General features: G+C 50.0%; 2 non-coding genes across 2 annotated transcripts in view; both read left to right on the top strand.

The window, feature by feature from the left end:
* Window positions 1-23,920: 23,920 nt before the first annotated feature.
* On the top strand, window positions 23,921-24,078 carry LOC125773244 (5.8S ribosomal RNA). The gene has a single exon (XR_007419985.1). It is a non-coding gene; the product is annotated as a 5.8S ribosomal RNA (ribosomal RNA).
* A 709-nt stretch (window positions 24,079-24,787) lies between these two features.
* LOC125773238 (large subunit ribosomal RNA) overlaps window positions 24,788-25,000 on the top strand; it is a 4,179-nt gene continuing 3,966 nt past the window's right edge. The window contains exon 1 of the ribosomal RNA XR_007419979.1: window positions 24,788-25,000. This exon is cut by the window's right edge and continues 3,966 nt beyond it. This is a non-coding gene — a ribosomal RNA (large subunit ribosomal RNA).

The raw sequence follows: 25,000 nt of genomic DNA, 5'->3' as shown, positions 1-25,000 counted from the left end.
TACCGACTGGCGTCTTCGCTGGCAGCATCCGCGTCCCACCGCTGCTGCCACTGTTCAAACGTCCGGTCACGCTCCAGCTCCCGAACGCCAGACCTGGAGATCTCGTTGGCTGGATCGTTCAGCCGTTGATGGACCCTGCTGTCCTCCTCTATCTGCAGGCATATTGGAATGAGACCGGCCAGCAGCACGGCCGTCTCACCCCTCACCGTCCGGAAAGCCCGACACACACGAATGGCCGTTGTCCTCTGCACGCACTGCACCAATCTACGGCATTGGCGCAGCTGCAGCCCCTCCGACCATACTGGGGCCCCGTAGCGCAGGATGGAGTCCGCTACGGCCGCCAGCAGTCGGGCACGCGACGACTTCGGTCCACTGTGGTTCGGCATGAGGCGCGTGACGGCCTCCGCGACCTTCATGGCCTTCGCTGCAGCTTGCTGAACGTGCGGCAACCATGACAGGTGATCGTGCAACCAAACTCCAAGATAACGGATGGAGCGCTGGGATTGCACGACCACACCTCCGATGTTGATGCTGACGACCGGATGACGCTTCAGGGTGGAGATGAGCGTCATTTCCGTCTTCTCTGGCGCCAACGAGAGACGGTTCCGGTCCAGCCAGTCCATGATTACCGCGATGGCTCGTTCAGCAGTCGAGGAAGCGGCTTGGGGTGTCGTTGCGGGGACCAAGACGACAAGGTCATCAGCGTAGCCAATAACCTCGGCCCCCTCAGGCAACTGGACACCCAGGACCCCGTCGTACAGCACGTTCCAAAGCGTGGGTCCCAAAATTGAACCCTGCGGAACGCCCGCACTGATGTTCCGCTCGACAGGGCCCTCGCTGGTGTCGATAACCAGCCGCCGGTCCTCGAAATAGCTCCTCAGTATCTGCTGCAGCGATGACGGTACCCCCTTGTCCCTTAGCGCGTTAGCGATGGCTTGCCAGGGCGCAGAGTTAAAGGCGTTGCGGATGTCAAGTGCCACCACCATCAGGCAGCGCTTGTCTCGGGCGTTGGTGCGGCGAAAGGACATGGCCGTCCTGCCCGCTTCGACAACGCGCTGGATCGCACTGATGGTGGATCTGCCTCGCCGGAAACCGTACTGCCCGTCCGACAGCCGTTCCGCATCCGGTTCCTCCAGGAACTCGTTGAGGCGGTTAAGAATTAGGCGCTCCAACACCTTGCCGAGTGCGTCGAGCATACACAGCGGCCGGTAGGAGGAGCTTTCCCCGGGAGGCTTGCCAGGCTTTGGCAGCAGTACCAGTCGTTGCCTCTTCCAGGGCGCTGGAAACGCACCCCGGTCCAGGCAGTCCTGGTACAAACGGACGAAAACCTCCGGGTACTTCCTAATGGCCGTCTTAACCGCCGCGTTGGGGATACCGTCCAGTCCAGGCGCTTTCCGGTTCGCCATCGATCCCACGATGGACAACAGCTCGCCCACGGTGACAGGGGTCAATGAAGAACTCCGCTCCTCGGTGTCGACGCTCGATGATTCAGCGTCCGGCCAGTCAACAGGCGGATGTGTCGGGAACAGATCGTTGGCTATCCGCTCCAACACGACACGGTCAGTCTCAGGTGGCACGAAGCAGCCACGAAGACGAGACATGACCACCCGATAACCGGCCCCAAACTCGTTGGTTTCCGCCTGTTGAATCAGCTCATCGAGCTGCGCTCGCTTGCTGGCCCGGACAGCCTTCTCGACAGCTCTCCTCGCCGACCGATGATGTGCAGCCACGATGCTGCGCTCCTGCAGATCGATGGTATGAAGCATCCGCTCGTGCACGGCCGCACACTCCTCCCGAAGACGCAAGATCTCCGGAGACCACCAGAAGAGGTCTCGATGGGGGTCACGATGCGACATGGTGACGCGCTCCATCGTGTCGTCGCATGCATCTAGCATGGCGTCGACCATCCCCTCCTGGCTGACAGCTCGTTCCGGAAAACCGGCCGTCTGGAGTGCGGCTGCGAATGCCTCCACCGAAAACTGCGTCGTCTTCCATCTTCGGCCAGCGTGCCGAAACGTGGTGGATGACGAAGAGGACCCCTGTCCCCGCTGGCGATGCTGCTGCTGTTGTCGCTGCTGCCTCCCGTTCAGGTGACGATGTTGCTGCTGCAGGTGCTGCTGCTGTTGGTGCTGCTGCTGCTGGTGCTGCTGCTGTTGTCGTCGCTGCTGCTGGTCGAGAGTTGGAGGCCCCACGGTGAAGAAAATGTACCGGTGGTCCGACGCCGTATAGTGGCACGAAGTGGTGTTCGCTGCCACCTCCCAAGTGTCTGGACGAGCAATGGATGCGCTCGCGAAAGACACATCCACGACACTGGGAGTGGCGACTCCGTTGCCCACGAACGTCGGGACCGATCCTTGGTTCAGGACCACAAGCCCAAGCTGCCGAATTGTATCGAGCAGCTCTTCACCGCGCCGGGTGGTACGTTGGCTACCCCACTCCTCATTCCAGGCGTTGAAATCGCCTGCCAGGACGATGCGAGGGTGGGGTTGGGCCTCCAACTCCACCGCCTCCAGAAGTTGCTCGAACTCGCCGGCGTTGAGACGTGGAGGGGCGTAACAGCTGATGAAGACCACCCCTCCAATCTGCGCAGCAGCCAACCCGGGCATGGCACAGCGCCAGACCCGCTGGATCGGAAGGTGGCCGGTCGCCACCACAGCTGCTCTCCCCGACGAATCCACCGTCCAGTTTCCGCTGCCCTCTGGAGGTCGATACACCTCTGACAGCAGCAGCACGTCGACCCGCTTCGTGCGGGCTGTTTGCAGGGCCAGATCCTGGGCAGTGCGTCCACCACCCAGGTTGACCTGCATCACCCTCACTACACCCGACACTGTTGACCTTGTCGGCACGATGAGTGGCCCACTCGATGGGGCCCCTGACAGACAATGCACTTAGCTGCCGACGTGCACTGACTAACGCGGTGGCCTACCTCGCCACACTGCAAACACTGACCCGTCCGGTCAGTTGAAGAGCGGCAGTCCCGCGCCAGGTGCCCCATCAGCAGGCAACGGAAGCAACGCTGACGGTCGAGCGGCTTCTTCGGCACTTCACGGATCCCGCTGACACATTGGCAGAGTGTCAGCTTCTGACCAATGAGACTCCGTGCCTTGGCCAGTGGAAGTCGAACTCGCGCTCGCTTGGTGCCATCACGGAGCTCCCAAAGCTCGACGTGAGTGATGCCAGCCGCTGCTCCCAACTTCTCCTCAATGGCAAGCTTCACGTCACTCTCTTGGGCCAGAGAGTCGACGTTGGTGATGAGAAGCTCACCCATCTCCGTCACCACTCGTGCCTCGCCGTCCTCACCTAGCGCTAGCTGGATCCGGCGAGCCAGCTCCGCGCTATCGACGTTCTTCCGCAACGGTACAAGCAGATGACCTTGCACGGTCCGGCGCCCCATGCCGATGTCTGCCCTGACGTCCTGCAGCTCCTGAGATGTACGCAGCTTCACGTACATCTCTGTCCAGGTTTTGTCCGAACCTGGGACCACCGCAATGCGGTCAGGACGCAGAGGACGCCCCTTAGACTGGGCACGATGCTGCTGATGTTGTTGCTGCTGACTCTGCTGCTGCTGCTGGCGCATCTGAGGTGGCCGGTACGGCTGGCCCACCTGCTGCGGTTGCTGCTGCTGCTGAGTCGAACGTTGCGATCGGCTCTTCCGACCGCTCACGACCGTAGCCCAGGACATCTGCTGCTGTTGCCGCTGCTGCTGACGTTGCGGTTGCTGCTGCTGCTGCTGCTGCTGGCCATTAGCCGACACTGCGACCGTCCGTCGCTGCGGCTGTGGCTGGCTGCGCTGCTGCTGCTGCTGCTGCTGCTGCTGCTGCCGCTGTTGTTGTTGCTGCTGCCGCTGCTGCTGCTGCTGCCGCTGCTGCTGCTGCTGCTGCTGCTGCTGCTGCTGCTGCAGTTGCGAAGCTTTCTTCGCACGGTTGCGCTGCTGCCGGCTGCGTTTTGTCCTGGCACTGCCCTGACCAACAGGCTGTGCCGAGGAATGAAGCGCCGTCAAGGAACGCATGCCCTCTTGAAGCGCTTCCAGCGTACACTTCAGGGCCACTTCACGTTCCCGGCTAAGTCGCAGCTCTTCCGTCAGCGACTCGATCTGTTTGGCGAAGTTCTCCAGCATCTTGTGCTGGAAAGCCAGCACCGACGCTTCGCCATCGTCGTGGGGAGCCACGGTTGAAGACATCTCCCCTGCCGCTACCACTGGCGGCACCACCGTCTGCTCGAGAAGAGAGGCGTCGGAAAATTCCGCATCGTCCTCCTCCTCGGAATTATCAGCCTCGGACGGAACCGCCACCGTTGGTCCGGCCGGCCGTGGTGTCTCCGGTAAAGGGGAAGGGGTATCGGACCGCTTCCGAGGCGTGGACGACGACCGCACCCCGGAACGAAGCACCCGCCCCTCCATTCTCCGCTCCTTTCACAAAAAACCGCCTGCACGAATCGTTCAGACGGAACAAGGGAATATTCCCTTCAACATCTGCCAAGGTAACGACCGTCCGTCGCTAGAGCCCCTTTGGCAGATTTCCCATCCGCGGATCGCAAGAATAAAAAACTCCCACTTTTTTCTTTATTAAAAACAATTTCGCAAGAGAAAACCGCAAGAATAAGAATTTTTAATAAATTCCGCAAGAGATTCAAGAAAACACCAAAAAACGGGTTCGTCGCCTGCTGACGCGTTGAAGTCTCTCGTTTTGGCGTTCCCGGGGAAGGATTCGGAGCCAAAGAACCGTTCCCGGTCTCCTGCTAAGCGTTCCCGGTCTCCGGCTGCGCGTTCTCACTCTCTGACCGCTAAGCGCCGGAAAGGTATGCAATTCGCATCGAGTTTTATAGCACCGTAACGCTTCGTAACGCTGGTGTCCCGGCTAAGCGCTACCGCTACCGGTCACTGGTGGCGCTGCAGACGTCGAAGAGAAGGTGGTTGCTGTCTTCGCTGGAAGTTGCGGAACCCGCCACGGGTGGCGCTGTCGTCATAAAAAGGGAGCTTTTACGTTGGGTTGTTGTCCTCACTGCTCGAAAACGCTTCGTGGTGTTGTTGATGACACAAACACACGCGACGACACACCTGACGCCACCGTACCACGCTGTTGCACGCACTTTCACGTCGAGTTTTTACTGTTTATCTCTTTTAAAAAGCACTTTACGTCGCTGGAAAACGATAGTTTATGCTCCCTAGCATGTGTTTTACCACTTTTCCAATGTTCTAACACGGTATTTCGATATTTATTCGCCACTGAAGTTCCCCATACAAAGTGTATGGGGACACTTTAAACTGAGTTTTAGCGCAGTAAATTGAAGTAAAACGATTTCCTTTTTCAATATTCGCTAAGAATGACACTCAATTCGCCCTTTTCGACTATTGTTCCGCTATTTATAAGCACTTTTGCACAATATTTTTGCAAAAAAAAATACGGAGCGACACAAAGCACGTCTAAACTGCTGACTTGACAGCTACACACAGGGATAACTGGCTTGTGGCCGCCAAGCGTTCATAGCGACGTGGCTTTTTGATCCTTCGATGTCGGCTCTTCCTATCATTGTAAAGCAAAATTTACCAAGCGTAGGATTGTTCACCCTTTCAAGGGAACGTGAGCTGGGTTTAGACCGTCGTGAGACAGGTTAGTTTTACCCTACTGGTGTGCATTGTTTGTCGCTATCTTAACGGAATTCCTGTGCAGTACGAGAGGAACCACAGGTACGGACCACTGGCTCAATACTAGTTCGAACGGACTATGGTATGACGCTACGTCCGCTGGATTATGCCTGAACGCCTCTAAGGTCGTATCCAATCCGAGCTGATAGCGCTTCTTATACCCATTAGGTGGTCGTAAGCTAGCGGGCCTAACAACCCTCCGAGAACCGTCCGTGCTGTCCATTGGCACACTGGCGTCTCATCCCCGCTTACTACTAGGCCGCAAAGGGCGGGTTCGCGCTGCACGTGTTAGTACCATACATGTTGGGAACACCGGTGGACGAGCTTGCCGACTGTGGATATCACTAGTTTCGACACCTACGACCGCCCGCAAACGACGGGACTACAGGCTGGGAGCTTCAAGTTGTAGAGATGCGTTCGCATCGATCCTCTCAGGCGACCCATGCTTGGTGGTTAGTGCTTGCGCGTGCGCGCCCCGTGTGTGCTGGAATTGGCCAACCAGTGCACATTGGTGGTGCGTACCGTGACTTGCACCATGTGACGAGAGTGTTGAAGAACACTGTGTGGTGACTCTATGCCTATGTGATGGGGTGCTTGTAACACACGACCGAACCGACGGCTCGTTGGATGGTCACGACAGTGTGGTGCAGGTGCGCCCATGTGTAACGAATACATTGAGTGCCGTTGGAGGTTAGCGGTTGGTTGGTTGCATGCTACAACTTCGCGTTGTACATGGGCTGGCCGCTGCGCTTCCTTCGGGTTGCCACTTGATGTTGATAGGCTTGGTGTGTTGTGTTCGTTGACTTTTGGTTCATTCCAAAAGTCTTCGGACTTAGATTATTTTACAAGTGTCGGCGCTCTCGGACCGAAAATAAGAAGACAACTAAGAAGAAAAAGAGAAAGAAGCTAATAGTGGAAAGTATTCTTCTTCAAAGAAGGAACAAAAATTTTACAAGTGTTGAAAAATTTCCTAAGTCCAAAAAATTTTCTAAGTCCAGAAAATTTTCTAAGTCCCACAAAATGGAACATGATGAAGAAGATACAGAAGTTGAAAATTTTTCTAAGTCCAAAAAATTTTCTAAGTCCAGAAAATTTTCTAAGTCCAAAGTGTTGGAACAATTTCCAAAGGCCCATAGGTTGCACTGAATTTTCCTAAGTTGGCCACAAGTACCCATGAGGTATCGAGAAGGTTCACCCGAAGGACATAATATGTCCCAAAGTACCGATAGAGTACCCACAAATAGCACCGCGTTGGCCTAAGTTGGCCAAAAGTACCGATAGAGTACCCACAAGTAGCACTGAGTTGGCCTAAGTTGGCCAAAAGTACCGATAGAGTACCCACAAATAGCACCCCATGGGCCTAAGTTGGCCAAAAGTACCGATAGAGTACCCACAAATAGCACCCAGTTGGCCTAAGTTGGCCAAAAGTACCGATAGAGCACCCACAAGTAGCACCCAATTGGCCTAAGTTGGCCAAAAGTACCGATAGAGTACCCATAAGCAGCACCCAATTGGCCTAAGTTGGCCAAAAGTACCGATAGAGTACCCACAAATAGCACCCAATGGGCCTAACATGGCCAAAAGTACCGATAGAGTACCCACAAGAAGCACTGAGTTGGCCTAAGTTGGCCAAAAGTACCGATAGAGTACCCACAAATAGCACCGAGTGGGCCTAACATGGCCAAAAGTACCGATAGAGTACCCACAAGAAGCACTGAGTTGGCCTAAGTTGGCCAAAAGTACCGATAGAGTACCCACAAGTAGCACTGAGTTGGCCTAAGATGGCCAAAAGTACCGATAGAGCACCCACAAGAAGCACTGAGTTGGCCTAAGTTGGCCAAAAGTACCGATAGAGTACCCACAAGTAGCACTGAGTTGGCCTAAGATGGCCAAAAGTACCGATAGAGCACCCACAAGTAGCACCCAATTGGCCTATGTTGGCCAAAAGTACCGATAGAGTACCCACAAATAGCACCGAATGGGCCTAAGATGGCCAAAAGTACCGATAGAGTACCCACAAAGAGCACCCAATTGGCCTAAGTTGGCCAAAAGTACCGATAGAGTACCCATAAGCAGCACCCAATTGGCCTAAGTTGGCCAAAAGTACCGATAGAGTACCCACAAATAGCACCCAATGGGCCTAACATGGCCAAAAGTACCGATAGAGCACCCACAAATAGCACCCAATTGGCCTAAGTTGGCCAAAAGTACCGATAGAGTACCCACAAAGAGCACCCAATTGGCCTAAGTTGGCCAAAAGTACCGCCAAGTAGCACCATAGAGGCCCGAGTAGAGCGAAATGTGGGCCAAATTGAACATTTGAAAATTTTTACAAGTCCAGAAAATTTTCTAAGTCCAGAAAATTTTCTAAGTCCAAAGAGTTGGACAAATTTCCTTAGGCCCAAAGGTTGCACTGAATGTTCCTAAGTTGGCCATCAGTACCCATGAAGTATCGCGAAGGTTCACCCGAAAGACACAATACGCCCTAAAGTACCCACAGAGTACCCACAAGTTGCACCCAATTGGCCTAAGTTGGCCAAAAGTACCGACAAGTAGCACCATAGAGGCCCGAGTAGAGCGAAATGTGGGCCAAAGTACCGAGTAGTTGCAACAAATGCCCAAATGGATACCAAAATGTGGTACCAAGCACCTAACTGTTGCAACAAATGCTAGCTTTCTGAGCAAAAGCTGTGGACCAATTTCGTAGAAGAACCGCCTAGGCGAAAAGGCAAAAATCGCCGAAGCTGGCCCGCTCGCAGAGCTCGCGGGCCAGGAGATACTCATAGGGCGATTTACTAGAGTGGGGAACTTGAGAATTTTTGTGTCCGAGACTTTGGGCAACTTCGCGGCCGCCCCCTTAAAGTAAAAGATTTTCTCTGGGTGCCTAAAATTCGCAATTCCCGCAAAGTCGGGAAGACGTTAAAGTTTTTGCCCAAAAAATGGCCATCGATTTAAGGTGATTTTCCAATAAGAAAATGCTTCCTATTTTGAATTTTTTCGAATATTTCCTAAACTAAGCGTCGGAGCACATGGCCGTGGAGGAACTTTTGGTAGCTTTTGGCAAGGGCTATCGGATGAAATAATAAGAAAGGCCATCAGAGCGATATTGGATTAATGCGGGCTCATAAACGTACCTAAGAAGTGAAAATTGGTACCTTGCACGCAGGATGCAAGAAATGCTTGAGTGTTAACCAACATCGGTACCAAGTACCTAGGTTATATCGAGTGCGTAGATGGAAGTCGGTACCGAAGGGAAACCTTCCTAGGCTAGGTGCACGCAAGTGAGTATGGATCGATCAGTAGAAAGATGGGAAGCCATAGGAAACCTTCCTAGGCTAGGTGCACGCAAGTGAGTATGGATCGATCAGTAGAAAGATGGGAAGCCCAAGGAAACCTTCCTAGGCTAGGTGCACGCAAGTGAGTATGGATCGATCAGTAGAAAGATGGGAAGCCCAAGGAAACCTTCCTAGGCTAGGTGCACGCAAGTGAGTATGGATCGATCAGTAGAAAGATGGGAAGCCATAGGAAACCTTCCTAGGCTAGGTGCACGCAAGTGAGTATGGATCGATCAGTAGAAAGATGGGAAGCCCAAGGAAACCTTCCTAGGCTAGGTGCACGCAAGTGAGTATGGATCGATCAGTAGAAAGATGGGAAGCCCAAGGAAACCTTCCTAGGCTAGGTGCACGCAAGTGAGTATGGATCGATCAGTAGAAAGATGGGAAGCCCAAGGAAACCTTCCTAGGCTAGGTGCACGCAAGTGAGTATGGATCGATCAGTAGAAAGATGGGAAGCCCAAGGAAACCTTCCTAGGCTAGGTGCACGCAAGTGAGTATGGATCGATCAGTAGAAAGATGGGAAGCCATAGGAAACCTTCCTAGGCTAGGTGCACGCAAGTGAGTATGGATCGATCAGTAGAAAGATGGGAAGCCATAGGAAACCTTCCTAGGCTAGGTGCACGCAAGTGAGTATGGATCGATCAGTAGAAAGATGGGAAGCCATAGGAAACCTTCCTAGGCTAGGTGCACGCAAGTGAGTATGGATCGATCAGTAGAAAGATGGGAAGCCCAAGGAAACCTTCCTAGGCTAGGTGCACGCAAGTGAGTATGGATCGATCAGTAGAAAGATGGGAAGCCCAAGGAAACCTTCCTAGGCTAGGTGCACGCAAGTGAGTATGGATCGATCAGTAGAAAGATGGGAAGCCATAGGAAACCTTCCTAGGCTAGGTGCACGCAAGTGAGTATGGATCGATCAGTAGAAAGATGGGAAGCCCAAGGAAACCTTCCTAGGCTAGGTGCACGCAAGTGAGTATGGATCGATCAGTAGAAAGATGGGAAGCCCAAGGAAACCTTCCTAGGCTAGGTGCACGCAAGTGAGTATGGATCGATCAGTAGAAAGATGGGAAGCCATAGGAAACCTTCCTAGGCTAGGTGCACGCAAGTGAGTATGGATCGATCAGTAGAAAGATGGGAAGCCATAGGAAACCTTCCTAGGCTAGGTGCACGCAAGTGAGTATGGATCGATCAGTAGAAAGATGGGAAGCCATAGGAAACCTTCCTAGGCTAGGTGCACGCAAGTGAGTATGGATCGATCAGTAGAAAGATGGGAAGCCATAGGAAACCTTCCTAGGCTAGGTGCACGCAAGTGAGTATGGATCGATCAGTAGAAAGATGGGAAGCCCAAGGAAACCTTCCTAGGCTAGGTGCACGCAAGTGAGTATGGATCGATCAGTAGAAAGATGGGAAGCCCAAGGAAACCTTCCTAGGCTAGGTGCACGCAAGTGAGTATGGATCGATCAGTAGAAAGATGGGAAGCCCAAGGAAACCTTCCTAGGCTAGGTGCACGCAAGTGAGTATGGATCGATCAGTAGAAAGTGGGAAGCCCAGTACCAAATGCCCTAGTGAAGACCGTAAACGAATATCATGAACCGAGAAGGAGCACCAAATGCCCTAGTGAAGACCGTAAACGAATATCATGAACCGATAAGGAGCACCAAATGCCCTAGTGAAGACCGTAAACGAATATCATGAACCGATAAGGAGCACCAAATGCCCTAGTGAAGACCGTAAACGAATATCATGAACCGAGAAGTAGCAACGAATGCCTGAAAAAGTACCAAGTCCACGGTATAGAGTAACGAGAGTTAACCGCCGTGATGTATGCAATGAGGGCAGCCATTGCATGGGTTCTGGACTTGGTTCGCGAATAACTTTTTTGCTAGACATCGGACAAAGTTGACGTGGAAGAACGAAATGTAGCATTTGGTGCCACCTATCCAAAACTTTTTCAAGATTGAAGATCCGATCGATACAGCCTGAGTTATAGGCAAAAGTTGGTGCAAAATTGAGCATTTTTAATGGTGAAAAATCGGTACTCCTCGAATAGCTCCTGTTGGAAGCATCGGACCACATGGTCGTGGAGGAACATATTGTAGCGCGCGGTGTCAAGTATCGACACCCAAAACCGCATGTCCGATGGACGGAAAATGACCAAGTTATAGTGAAAACTTGGTTGCACCAAATTCCCGAAGAAGTGCAACGAGAAGGTGAATGCGATGGTTGTTCGTCGAATAGCTCCGGCCAGAGACATGTTAGCGATTAGTGGTGCATGGAAGAAATCTAGCCACAAGTGCCATCTACCCATGGCCAGAAGAAAGTGTGGCCATATCTTGGATACCGGCGGAGCTATGGTGCAAATACGGGCCAAAAATGGTGCAAGTTGGACCAAAAATCCGACCAAGTGCGCGAGACGCTTTCGTGAATAGCTCCGGCCACAGACATGGTAGCGATTAGTGGTGCATGGAAGAAATCTAGCCACAAGTGCCATCTACCCATGGCCAGAAGAAAGTGTGGCCATATCTTGGATACCGGCGGAGCTATGGGGCAAATATGGGCCAAAAATGGTGCAAGTTGGACCAAAAATCCGACCAAGTGCGCGAGGCGCTTTCGTGAATAGCTCCGGCCACAGACATGGTAGCGATTAGTGGTGCATGGAAGAAATCTAGCCACAAGTGCCATCTACCCATGGCCAGAAGAAAGTGTGGCCATATCTTGGATACCGGCGGAGCTATGGGGCAAATATGGGCCAAAAATGGTGCAAGTTGGACCAAAAATCCGAAAAAGTACCTAGGTAAATGCGATGGTTGTTCGTCGAATAGCTCCGGCCAGAGACATGGTAGCGATTAGTGGTGCATGGAAGAAATCTAGCCACAAGTGCCATCTACCCATGGCCAGAACAAAGTGTGGCCATATCTTGGATACCGGCGGAGCTATGGGGCAAATATGGGCCAAAAATGGTGCAAGTTGGACCAAAAATCCGACCAAGTGCGCGAGGCGCTTTCGTGAATAGCTCCGGCCACAGACATGGTAGCGATTAGTGGTGCATGGAAGAAATCTAGCCACAAGTGCCATCTACCCATGGCCAGAAGAAAGTGTGGCCATATCTTGGATACCGGCGGAGCTATGGGGCAAATATGGGCCAAAAATGGTGCAAGTTGGACCAAAAATCCGAAAAAGTACCTAGGTAAATGCGATGGTTGTTCGTCGAATAGCTCCGGCCAGAGACATGGTAGCGATTAGTGGTGCATGGAAGAAATCTAGCCACAAGTGCCATCTACCCATGGCCAGAACAAAGTGTGGCCATATCTTGGATACCGGCGGAGCTATGGGGCAAATACGGGCCAACAATGGTGCCAGGTGGACCAAAAATCCGACCAAGTGCGCGAGGCGCTTTCGTGAATAGCTCCGGCCACAGACATGGTAGCGATTAGTGGTGCATGGAAGAAATCTAGCCACAAGTGCCATCTACCCATGGTCAGAAGAAAGTGTGGCCATATCTTGGATACCGGCGGAGCTATGGGGCAAATATGGGCCAAAAATGGTGCAAGTTGGACCAAAAATCCGAAAAAGTACCTAGGTAAATGCGATGGTTGTTCGTCGAATAGCTCCGGCCAGAGACATGGTAGCGATTAGTGGTGCATGGAAGAAATCTAGCCACAAGTGCCATCTACCCATGGCCAGAACAAAGTGTGGCCATATCTTGGATACCGGCGGAGCTATGGGGCAAATACGGGCCAACAATGGTGCCAGGTGGACCAAAAATCCGACCAAGTGCGCGAGGCGCTTTCGTGAATAGCTCCGGCCACAGACATGGTAGCGATTAGTGGTGCATGGAAGAAATCTAGCCACAAGTGCCATCTACCCATGGCCAGAAGAAAGTGTGGCCATATCTTGGATACCGGCGGAGCTATGGGGCAAATATGGGCCAAAAATGGGTAAACTTGTACGGTCCAAAGCCAAGGGTAAATTTTTTTATTCCTCTAATAACTTCTACCACAGACATTGAATCGGTTCGTGATGTATGGATGAAATGTAGCAAACAGTTGGAACTACCCATAAAATCTTAAAGATTGACGATCCAATGCATAGAACCGGAGTAATGTGCGATACTTGGTGAAAAATCGAGTGAAAAATTAACTATAAACTGTTTTTGGCCCATAACTCGAATACTAGACATCGGAAGGGGGGGTCGTAGAACGATTTTTTGTTGCCCTATCGATTCCCTATCGAACGAGCAAAAGTTGTTTTTTTGACCAAAAAGTACCCCCACTCTAGTAAAATTGGCCTGATTTTACTAGTCCCCGGTACCCGTACAGGCAAAATGAGCAAAATGCTCAAGTATGAATGGTTTTTGGCCCATAACTCGAATACTAGACGTCGCAGGGGGGTGTCGTGGAACAATTTTTGGTAGCCCTTGAAATTATCTATCGAATGACATATACTTGATTTTTGGCCAAAAAGTTCCCTAGACTAGTAAAAATCGCATCATTTTACTAGAGTCGGGTACCCTGGACGAAAAACCGCTTAAGTTGCGGTTTTTGGCTAATAACTCTAATACTAGACGTCGGAGGGGGGTGTCGTGGAACAATTTTTGGTAGCCCTTGAAATTATCTATCGAATGACATATACTTGATTTTTGGCCAAAAAGTTCCCTAGACTAGTAAAAATCGCATCATTTTACTAGAGTCGGGTACCCTGGACGAAAAACCGCTATAATTGCGGTTTTTGGCTAATAACTCGAATACTAGACGTCGCAGGGGGGTGTCGTGGAACAATTTTTGGTAGCCCTTGAAATTATCTATCGAATGACATATACTTGATTTTTGGCCAAAAAGTTCCCTAGACTAGTAAAAATCGCATCATTTTACTAGAGTCGGGTACCCTGGACGAAAAACCGCTATAGTTGCGGTTTTTGGCTAATAACTCTAATACTAGACGTCGGAGGGGGGTGTCGTGGAACAATTTTTGGTAGCCCTTGAAATTATCTATCGAATGACATATACTTGATTTTTGGCCAAAAAGTTCCCTAGACTAGTAAAAATCGCATCATTTTACTAGAGTCGGGTACCCTGGACGAAAAACCGCTTAAGTTGCGGTTTTTGGCTAATAACTCGAATACTAGACGTCGCAGGGGGGTGTCGTGGAACAATTTTTGGTAGCCCTTGAAATTACCTTTCGAATGATATATAGTGGTTTTTTGGTCAAACAGTGACCCCGAGACTAGTAACCCTCCATACACAAAACCGCCTAAAAAGTTTTGGTTTTGCAAAATTTTGAAAAGTGCGTCAAAAAAATTTTTTCAAAAAGTACCAAATCGTGATCAGAACTCACTATAGACCATAAAAAGTGAAATCCGATGGTCATTTGCAACACTTGGTCAATCGAGAAAAATTTCACTTTTTTACTAGAGTCGGGTACCCTGAACGAAAAATCGCTCAAGTGATGGTTTTTGGCCAATAACTCGAATACTAGACGTCGGAGGGGGGTGCCGTAGAACAATTTTTTGTAGCCCTTGAAATTACCTTTCGAATGATATATAGTGGTTTTTTGGTCAAACAGTGACCCCGAGACTAGTAACCCTCCATACACAAAACCGCCTACAAAAACTTTGTTTTGAAAAATTTTGAAAAGTTCAAAAAAATTTTTTTTTCAAAAACTACTAAAACGTGATAAGAACTTACTATAGACCATGAAAAGTGATATCCGATGATAATTTGCAAAAGTTGGTAACTAGTAAAAAATTTCACTTTTTTACTAGAGTCGGTGCAACGAGAAAAAAAAAGTCCGTGATGGAGAAAAATGGCACGTTTTCCACGCCTGTACGCTTTCGTTTTCTATATAGGGGGTAGGTGAGCCAGAAGCATGAATTTGACTGAGTACGTATCTTTATGAATTGGGCCCTTCTAAATCGATTGAGACTACCCCCAGGACGATCGGACGACTGCTTCTGGCTCAAAATGTGGTTTTTAGATTTTGATCGTCAATTATGAGAGAAAAAATCGATTAGAAGTAAAGATACGAAATGCTTGGTCTAAGTTGGGAAACGACTTCGGATATTTGTTGGACGTTGTCGTAGAAGGTCCGAGGACCAAGGAAAAGTGATTTCCAAGTGGATTTATGCACTATTAGTCGATGGTAAGATGTGAAATTAGTAGAACTTACCATACAGTTTGCGAAGTTGAAGCAATCGGTTGGTGAATATGGTACTGTCTGTCCAATTTGGTGGTTCGGAATGAGTGAAACGATGTTGATGATGGATAGACGTTCCGATTGCCCCCGATCGGGGAACATATAGTGGTCTTTAAGGTCCAAGTACCTATGTTTTGGTAAGCAGAACTGAGAGTTAAAGGATGAAAGTCGGCCATTCCTAATATCATCCTATCGGTGGTTCGCGAGTTGTTTGAGGACCGGAGCAGCTCGCGATGAAACGGTCCTAGGGTATTGGTTATCCATCCAAGGAAGAGTAAATGCGATCCTAGATGTGTGTCGTTGGCCGTTCTACCGGTATCGCCTATCGATGAGATATCGACGGGCATGCCTTACTCGAAAGTTGAATTCTAGGATCGATGGTCAAACAGACCTATGAGCGATAAACCAAACTGAACACGTATTGATGTCGGCTTTTCCTATCATTTGATGCCGCAGGTTGTTTAGGGACCGGAGCAACTTGCGGCCGAGACGGTCCCCGGGGGTTTCTTTCTCCAAGGAGTGGAAACTATTAAGCAAGAGTTGTAGCAAGATACGATCCTCTGATGTGTCGTTGGCCGTTCATGCGGTATCGCCTGTCGATGAGATATCGATGGGCATGCCTTACTCTACCGACCTTCTAATTGAGAGTATTAATCAGGGATCGATGGTCAAACAAGACCAATGAGCGATAAACCAAACTGAACACGTATTGATGTCGGCTTTTCCTATCATTTGATGCCGCAGGTTGTTTAGGGACCGGAGCAGCTTGCGGCCGAGACGGTCCCCGGGGGTTTCTTTCTCCAAGGAGAAGAAACGATTAAGCAAAAGTTGTAGCAAGATACGATCCTCTGATGTGTCGTTGGCCGTTCAAGCGGTATCGCCTGTCGATGAGATATCGATGGGCATGCCTTACTCTCCCGACTGGATTACTGAGAGTTTAATCAGGGATCGATGGTCAAACAGACCAATGAGCGATAAACCAAACTGAACACATATTGATGTCGGCATTTCCTATCATTTGTCGCAGGTTGTTTAGGGACCGGAGCAGCTTGCGACCGAGACGGTCCCCGGGGGTTTCTTTCTCTAAGGAGTGGAAACGATTAAGCAAAAGTCGTAGCAATAATCGATCACCTGATGTGTCGTTGGCCGTTCTTGCGGTATCGCCTGTCGATGAGATATCGATGGGCATGCCTTACTCTCCTGACTGTTTAATTGAGAGTTATAATCAGGGATCGATGGTCAAAAAGACCTATGAGCGATAAACCAAACTGAACACGTATTGATGTCGGCATTTCCTATCATTTGTCGCAGGTTGTTTGGGGACCGGAGCAGCTTGCGACCGAGACGGTCCCTTCCCGAAAGATGGTGAACCGAGTCGTCTGGCGTAAAAACCGGACGACTCGAAAGGGCTTGACCCTTTCAAGTGAGCGATAATCACATTCTACGCTCAGTTCGACAGCTACAAGGCAATCACTCGCTATGTTCAGAGCTAATACATGCAACATGCCGGCATTGTTTCCACCGACGCATGGATTCAAGACTGGTGCACTTATTAGTTAAACCGTTCGCCTCCGGGTGTTTCGAGTTCAAGTCTGGATGAGGATTGATCTTGCTGGTAATAGCTTGAGCCCTTAAGGGGTCGAAGCGTACATCTTGAGACCATGTACAACATATTACCAAATCGGCACCATGGGTTCTGGTGCAAGTGATGTAACCGTGAAAGATGTTGAGCAGCCCAACATCGGTTTACACACGCATAATAGGAAGGCAGCGCTGTCGACTGGTCAGTCGTGTAAGAAGTGTGCATTATCGATCACAAATATATTGGTGATCTGTAGGTTGCGCATACACCATGCCCGGTGTAAAGTGCCGTGGTCCCCCCCGGGGGGCTGCATCAAACCGTTCGCCACGCGAACTACCCAATGGAACGAACTCGATGCATTTAATAAGAAGAAGAGATGATAATGAAACACGGTCGATTTAAGAGTTGAAAACGTTGAAATGCCTATAAGCAAGTCTTAAGTTGGTGGTGACCGTTACGCCCCAACAAATTGGTGCCTTACCCTACACCAAAGAGCCATTCAACATGGTTCAAGTGAGCGATAATCACGCTCTACGCTCAGTTCGACAGCTGCAAGGCAATCACTCGCTAAGTTCAGAGCTAATACATGCAACACGCCGGCATTGTTTCCACCGACGCATGGATTCAAGACTGGTGCACTTATTAGTTAAACCGTTCGCCTCCGGGTGTTTCGAGTTCAAGTCTGGATGAGGATTGTTCTTGCTGGTAATAGCTTGAGCCCTTAAGGGGTCGAAGCGTACATCTTGAGACCATGTACAACATATTACCAAATCGGCACCATGGGTTCTGGTGCAAGTGATGTAACCGTGAAAGATGTTGAGCAGCCCAACATCGGTTTACACACGCATAATAGGAAGGCAGCGCTGTCGACTGGTCAGTCGTGTAAGAAGTGTGCATTATCGATCTCCAATATATGAGCTCAGTATGACAGCCCAATTGGTAATCCTCGGGACCTCCAGAAAGGAAGCTGGATGAGGATTACCAAATCGAAAGTTGATAAGTGTAGTGGTACCACTTAGTCAACTTGTATCCCGAAAGATGGTGAACCGAGTCGTCTGGCGTAAAAACCGGACGACTCGAAAGGGCTTGACCCTTTCAAGTGAGCGATAATCACATTCTACGCTCAGTTCGACAGCTACAAGGCAATCACTCGCTATGTTCAGAGCTAATACATGCAACATGCCGGCATTGTTTCCACCGACGCATGGATTCAAGACTGGTGCACTTATTAGTTAAACCGTTCGCCTCCGGGTGTTTCGAGTTCAAGTCTGGATGAGGATTGATCTTGCTGGTAATAGCTTGAGCCCCTGAATAAGGGGTCGAAGCGTACATCTTGAGACCATGTACAACATATTACCAAATCGGCACCATGGGTTCGGGTGCAAGTGATGTAACCGTGAAAGATGTTGAGCAGCCCAACATCGGTTTACACACGCATAATAGGAAGGCAGCGCTGTCGACTGGTCAGTCGTGTAAGAAGTGTGCATTATCGATCACAAATATATTGGTGATCTGTAGGTTGCGCATACACCATGCCCGGTGTAAAGTGCCGTGGTCCCCCCCGGGGGGCTGCATCAAACCGTTCGCCACGCGAACTACCCAATGGAACGAACTCTATGCATTTAATAAGAAGAAGAGATGATAATGAAACACGGTCGATTTAAGAGTTGAAAACGTTGAAATACCTATAAGCAAGTCTTAAGTTGGTGGTGACCGTTACGCCCCAACAAATTGGTGCCTTACCCTACACCAAAGAGCCATTCAACATGGTTCAAGTGAGCGATAATCACGCTCTACGCTCAGTATGACAGCTGCAAGGCAATCACTCGCTAAGTTCAGAGCTAATACATGCAACACGCCGGCATTGTTTCCACCGACGCATGGATTCAAGACTGGTGCACTTATTAGTTAAACCGTTCGCCTGCGGGTGTTTCGAGTTCAAGTCTGGATGAGGATTGTTCTTGCTGGTAATAGCTTGAGCCCCTGAATAAGGGGCCGAAGCGTACATCTTGAGAGTAAATGTACAACATATTACCAAATCGGCACCGTGGGTTCTGGTGCAAGTGATGTAACCATGAAAGATGTTGAGCAGCCCAACATCGGTTTACACACGCATAAGGGGTTTATTGTTATCTGTAGGTTGCGCATACACCATACCCGGTGTAAAGTGCCGTGGTCCCCCAGGGGGCTGCATCAAAACGTTCGCCATGCGAACTACCCAATGGAACGAACTCGATGTATTGAAAGAGATGAACAATTAATAGCGAGAATAGGGGCCCGGAAGCAATTCCGCGGCCCTACGGTCGATTCAAGAGTTGAAACGTTGTACAATCGTGGATAGCACCTAGTGCTAATATGGTGAGAGATAATGTGTGAGGAAATTTAGTTTCCTAAAGTTTAGTTAGTGGTTTCCGTTGTGCCCTAACAAACTTAAAGTTGGTGGTGACCGTTACACCCCAACAAATTGGTGCCTTACCCAACACCAAAGAGCCATTCCATATGGTTCTAGAGAGAGAGAGTTGTGTGGAAATTTATTTCCCACTAAGCGAGTATGTGTCTGTAGTGGAACGAATTCTGGTTGATCCTACCAGTAATATACGCTTGTCTCAAAGGTTAAGCCATGCATGTCTAAGTACAAACATAAATGAATGTGAAACCGCATAAGGCTCAGTATAACAGCTATAATTCACAAGATCATCCTACCACTAGTTACTTGGATAACTGTGGAAAATCCAGAGCTAATACATGCAACATGCCGGGACTGTTGCCCTCGCGGGTAGCTGAACTGGTGCACTTATTAGTTAAACCAATCGCCTCCGGGCGGCTTGAGTTGAAGTCTGGATAAGGACGCAGATCGTATGGTCGCTTGTCGACTGACGACAGATCTTTCAAATGTCTGCCCTATCAACTATTGATGGTAGTGTAGAGGACTACCATGGTTGCGACGGGTAACGGGGAATCAGGGTTCGATTCCGGAGAGGGAGCCTGAGAAATGGCTACCACATCCAAGGAAGGCAGCAGGCGCGTAAATTACCCAATCCCAGTACGGGGAGGTAGTGACGAGAAATAACAATATGGACCTCTCTAACGATGGTCCATAATTGGAATGAGTTGAGTATAAATCCTTCAACAAGGATCAAGTGGAGGGCAAGTCTGGTGCCAGCAGCCGCGGTAATTCCAGCTCCACTAGCGTATATTAAAGTTGTTGCGGTTAAAACGTTCGAAGTTGATTGCCCGTCCAGACACGTGACCGCCACGGGCGCCCGGTTACACGCCGGGGCCGTTCGTGCGCGCGCTCACGGCTGCGACTCACAATGGTGTACTTGGGCGTTACTCTGTGAACGAGTACCGTGCTACCGGTTAACTCCGGCACGGGCTCCTCATGGTGCTCAAGATACTCACATTTACCTTGAACAAATTAGAGTGCTCAAAGCAGGCTAAGACAAAGCGTCCGGCCCCCCCGTGGGGTTGGCGTTGGCCGAGAATAATCTTGCATGGAATAATGGAATATGACCTCGGTTTATACGATTTCGTTGGTTTGTCAGAAACCTAGAGGTAATGATTAACAGAAGTAGTTGGGGGCATTGGTATTACGGCGCGAGAGGTGAAATTCGTAGACCGTCGTAGGACCAACTGAAGCGAAAGCGTTTGCCATGGATGCTTTCTTTAATCAAGAACGAAAGTTAGAGGATCGAAGGCGATTAGATACCGCCCTAGTTCTAACCGTAAACGATGCCAATTAGCAATTGGGAGACGCTACCCCTATTCGGTGCTCTCAGTCGCTTCCGGGAAACCAAAATCGGGTTCCGGGGGAAGTATGGTTGCAAAGTTGAAACTTAAAGGAATTGACGGAAGGGCACCACAAGAAGTGGAGCTTGCGGCTTAATTTGACTCAACACGGGAAAATTTACCAGGTCCAAACTTATCGAGGTAAGACAGATTGATAGCTCTTTCTCAAATTTAAGGGTAGTGGTGCATGGCCGTTCTTAGTTCGTGGAATGATTTGTCTGGTTAATTCCGATAACGAACGTGACTCAAACATGCTAACTAGAACGCTGTCAGCAGTGCGCCTCCGGGCGCACCTGACGTTACAGCCGGGCGGCGCCTTCACGGGCGGTCGTCGGCTACGTTTGCCCTGCTTAGCGGGACAACTTGTGTTTAGCAAGCTGAGAATGAGCGATAACAGGTCCGTGATGCCCTTAGATGTTCTGGGCTGCACGCGTGCTACAATGTGGGTCGCAGCGTGTTCTCGCCAATAGGCGCCCCCATTCCGAGAGGAACGGGAAATCACTAAAATGCCCATCTAGTCGGGATTGGGGACTGCAACGGTCCCCATGAACCTGGAATTTCTAGTAAGCACTAGTCATTAGCTAGTGCTGATTACGTCCCTGCCCTTTGTACACACCGCCCGTCGCTACTACCGATGGATTATTTAGTGAGGTTTCTGGAGGCTTACCTTCCGCGGTTCCTTCGTGAGCTGCAGCTGGCATGGCTGAAGTTGACCGAACTTGATGATTTAGAGGAAGTAAAAGTCGTAACAAGGTTTCCGTAGGTGAACCTGCGGAAGGATCATTACTGATGATCGTCCGCGAGTGACCAACCATGGGCTGCCTTCGGTGTAGCTCGGTCGCTCGCTTGCTATGTGTCAGAATTTGTTGAAAGCCAACTCGTTCGTTGTACACTTTGATGGGTGACCATCACTGTGTCCCCGTGCCGAGCTAGATCTCCCCTAGCCGTAAGGCACTTGAACGCCCCTTCGACGACGAGTTGCATGTGTGTGGTATGTGTCAGAATCTGGTGAAGCTTTCTGCATGTGATGTGCCTTGTGTGGATCCGTGGCCATTGCATTGTGTCTGGTGCTTAGATACCCAGACACTTAGAACGCTTGCGCGGAAAGCAAACTCGATCGTTGTACACTTTGATGGGTGACCATCACTGTGTCTCCGTGCCGTGCTAGATCCCCCCTAGCCGTAAGGCACTTTGAACGCCCCTTCGACGACGAGTTACAAGAGTGTGGTATGTGTCAGAATCTGGTGAAGCTTTCTGCATGTGATGTGCCTTGTGTGGATCCGTGGCCATTGCATTGTGTCTGGTGTGTAGGTACCCAGACACGTAGAACGCTTGCGCGGAAAGCAAACGCGATCGTTGTACACTTTGATGGGCAACCATCACTGTGTCTCCGTGCCGTGCTAGATCTCCCCTAGCCGTAAGGCACTTTGAACGCCCCTTCGACGACGAGTTACAAGAGTGTGGTATGTGTCATAATCTGGTGAAGCTTTCTGCATGTGATGTGCCTTGTGTGGATCCGTGGCCATTGCATTGTGTCTGGTGTGTAGGTACCCAGACACTTAAGCAAACTCGATCGTTGTACACTGTGATGGGCGAGCATCACTGTGTCTCCGTGCCGTGTAAGAGCTCCCCTGGCCATCAGGCACTTGAAAGGTCCTTCGACGACGAGTTACAATAGTGGTGTGTTAGATACGTCAGGTGATGGTATCTACTGTTGTGCAATACGTATCCGGCCACGGCACGGAACGAACGGGAACTGTGGTGCAGACATACAAAGAGTTAAGCCTATTAGTCATTAACTCTAAGGACGGGGCCATGGGGCGGTACGCAAAGGATACGGATGAGCGAGTATGCAGGCCCAATACTCAATAGCTCGATCCGATCCAAGCACATGAGTTGACTGCGGCGCCAGGTTAACCAATGTGCTAGATTCTATTTGGCCAGTAGAATCTTGTGTCTTATGCGATTTGATACCAAGACACCAGAACGAAAGTTAGTTGAAGAGTTATTAAACTCTTATGAAGTATGGTTGTGCAATCACAACTTATGACTTTAACCTATAAAGTGGATATGGACTTGCAATTATAACATGGAATCTCTACACACCCCATGAGCTCGATCCAATCCACGCACACGAGTTGCCTGAGTAGCGACAGGTATACCGATGTGCAATACGTATCCGGCCACGGCACGGAACGAACGGGAACTGTGGTGCAGACATACAAAGAGTTAAGCCTACTAGTCATTAACTCTAAGGACGGGGCCATGGGGCGGTACGCAAAGGATACGGATGAGCGAGTATGCAGGCCCAATACTCAATAGCTCGATCCGATCCAAGCACATGAGTTGACTGCGGCGCCAGGTTAACCAATGTGCTAGATTCTATTTGGCCAGTAGAATCTTGTGTCTTACGCGATTTGATACCAAGACACCAGAACGAAAGTTAGTTGAAGAGTGATTAAACTCTTATGAAGAATGGTTGTGCAATCACAACTTATGACTTTAACCTATAAAGTGGATATGGACTATCAATTATAACATGGGGCACACACCATGTTCTCGATCCAATCCACGCACACGAGTTGCCTGAGTAGCGACAGGTATACCGATGTGCAATACGTATCCGGCCATAGGCACGGAACGAACAGGAACTGTGGTGCAGACATACAAGGGCCATGGGGCGGTACGCAAAGGATACGGATGAGCGAGTATGCAGGCCCAATACTCAATAGCTCGATCCGATCCAAGCACATGAGTTGACTGCGGCGCCAGGTTAACCAATGTGCTAGATTCTATTTGGCCAGTAGAATCTTGTGTCTTACGCGATTTGATACCAAGACACCAGAACGAAAGTTAGTTGAAGAGTGATTAAACTCTTATGAAGAATGGTTGTGCAATCACAACTTATGACTTTAACCTATAAAGTGGATATGGACTATCAATTATAACATGGGGCACACACCATGTTCTCGATCCAATCCACGCACACGAGTTGCCTGAGTAGCGACAGGTATACCGATGTGCAATACGTATCCGGCCTTAGGCACGGAACGAACAGGAACTGTGGTGCAGACATACAAGGGCCATGGGGCGGTACGCAAAGGATACGGATGAGCGAGTATGCAGGCCCAATACTCAATAGCTCGATCCGATCCAAGCACATGAGTTGACTGCGGCGCCAGGTTAACCGATGTGCTAAGAGAGTTGTTCCTGGGCCTTCAAAGTGACTTCAAAACTATCTTAGCGAATGGTGGCCATGGGCGTAGACATGAGCCACAAGTCACAAGGCCTGGGACTATTGGGTAATAAAGACAACTTAGTCAGAAAGTTAGTCTTTGGACGTACCACCGGGATTGTGTTACATTGGGAACCTTACTATAAAACCCTAGGCAGGGGATCACTCGGCTCATGGATCGATGAAGACCGCAGCTAAATGCGCGTCACAATGTGAACTGCAGGACACATGAACACCGATAAGTTGAACGCATATTGCGCGTCGGACGATTAAACCCGGCCGATGCACACATTCTTGAGTGCCTATCAATTCCTTGATATACAACAAACCAAACTTCAGGGTGGAGCGTGCCACAATAGAACACTATGGCGAGCAGCCCGTCTAGTGTCGTGGGGGAAACACGCTTCCACACTGTGCATAATGGCGTGCTCGGGACCTTTGTTGGGACCGCAGGGCGCTGAAAGTAAAGGGGTGAACCGCATAAATCGCACGCACGTAAACGCGCACACACACAAATAGAGTGAGACGTATCGTAGGATACCGCTAAGAGTACGTTGTGAAACATGGGGAAATTCAATCGAAAACCTCTTTGATGTCCAAGATTTCGTTGACCGTATCCGTCGTAATACTGGATCAACGTGCTTGGGGGAAAACGTCAAAGGGTTTTATAATAGTGGTGCATGATTAACCCATCGATGCCCGAGGGGAACATGTTGTCCAATACAATAGTGGTGCAGTTGGCTCGACATGCTCGGGGGGAGACATCGTGGGTCCAAGTCGACCAAGTCGACCGGGAGTTGTTGTTGAGAGATCGAATCAAAACGATGCCGAGCGGAACTCGTTGTCCTTATTGGAGTGATATTCGGACAACGTGCTCGGGGGGGCCATCGTTGATTCAAAAATGACCGTAAATTGCCCAATCCGTGTGTGTGTGTGTGTGAAGTGTTGTTGCGTATATATCGGTTCGCTATGCCCCGGGTTCGAAACGAATGGAATGTGACTGATTTTGTTGTAGGCCTCAAGTGATGTGAGACAACCCCCAGAATTTAAGCATATTAATAAGGGGAGGAGAAGAAACCAACCGGGATTCCCTGAGTAGCTGCGAGCGAAACGGGAGAAGCTCAGCACGTAGGGACGGTGTGTAACTGCACCTGTCCGATTCCGTGTACTGGAACGACCATTATCTACTATGCACGGTGCAAACAGTTCAAGTTCAACTTGAAGGT

This window comes from Anopheles funestus (genome assembly GCF_943734845.2).
Source record: "Anopheles funestus chromosome X unlocalized genomic scaffold, idAnoFuneDA-416_04 X_unloc_25, whole genome shotgun sequence".
Taxonomy (NCBI): Eukaryota; Metazoa; Arthropoda; class Insecta; order Diptera; family Culicidae; genus Anopheles; species Anopheles funestus.
This window is presented reverse-complemented; position numbering and strand designations above follow the sequence as displayed.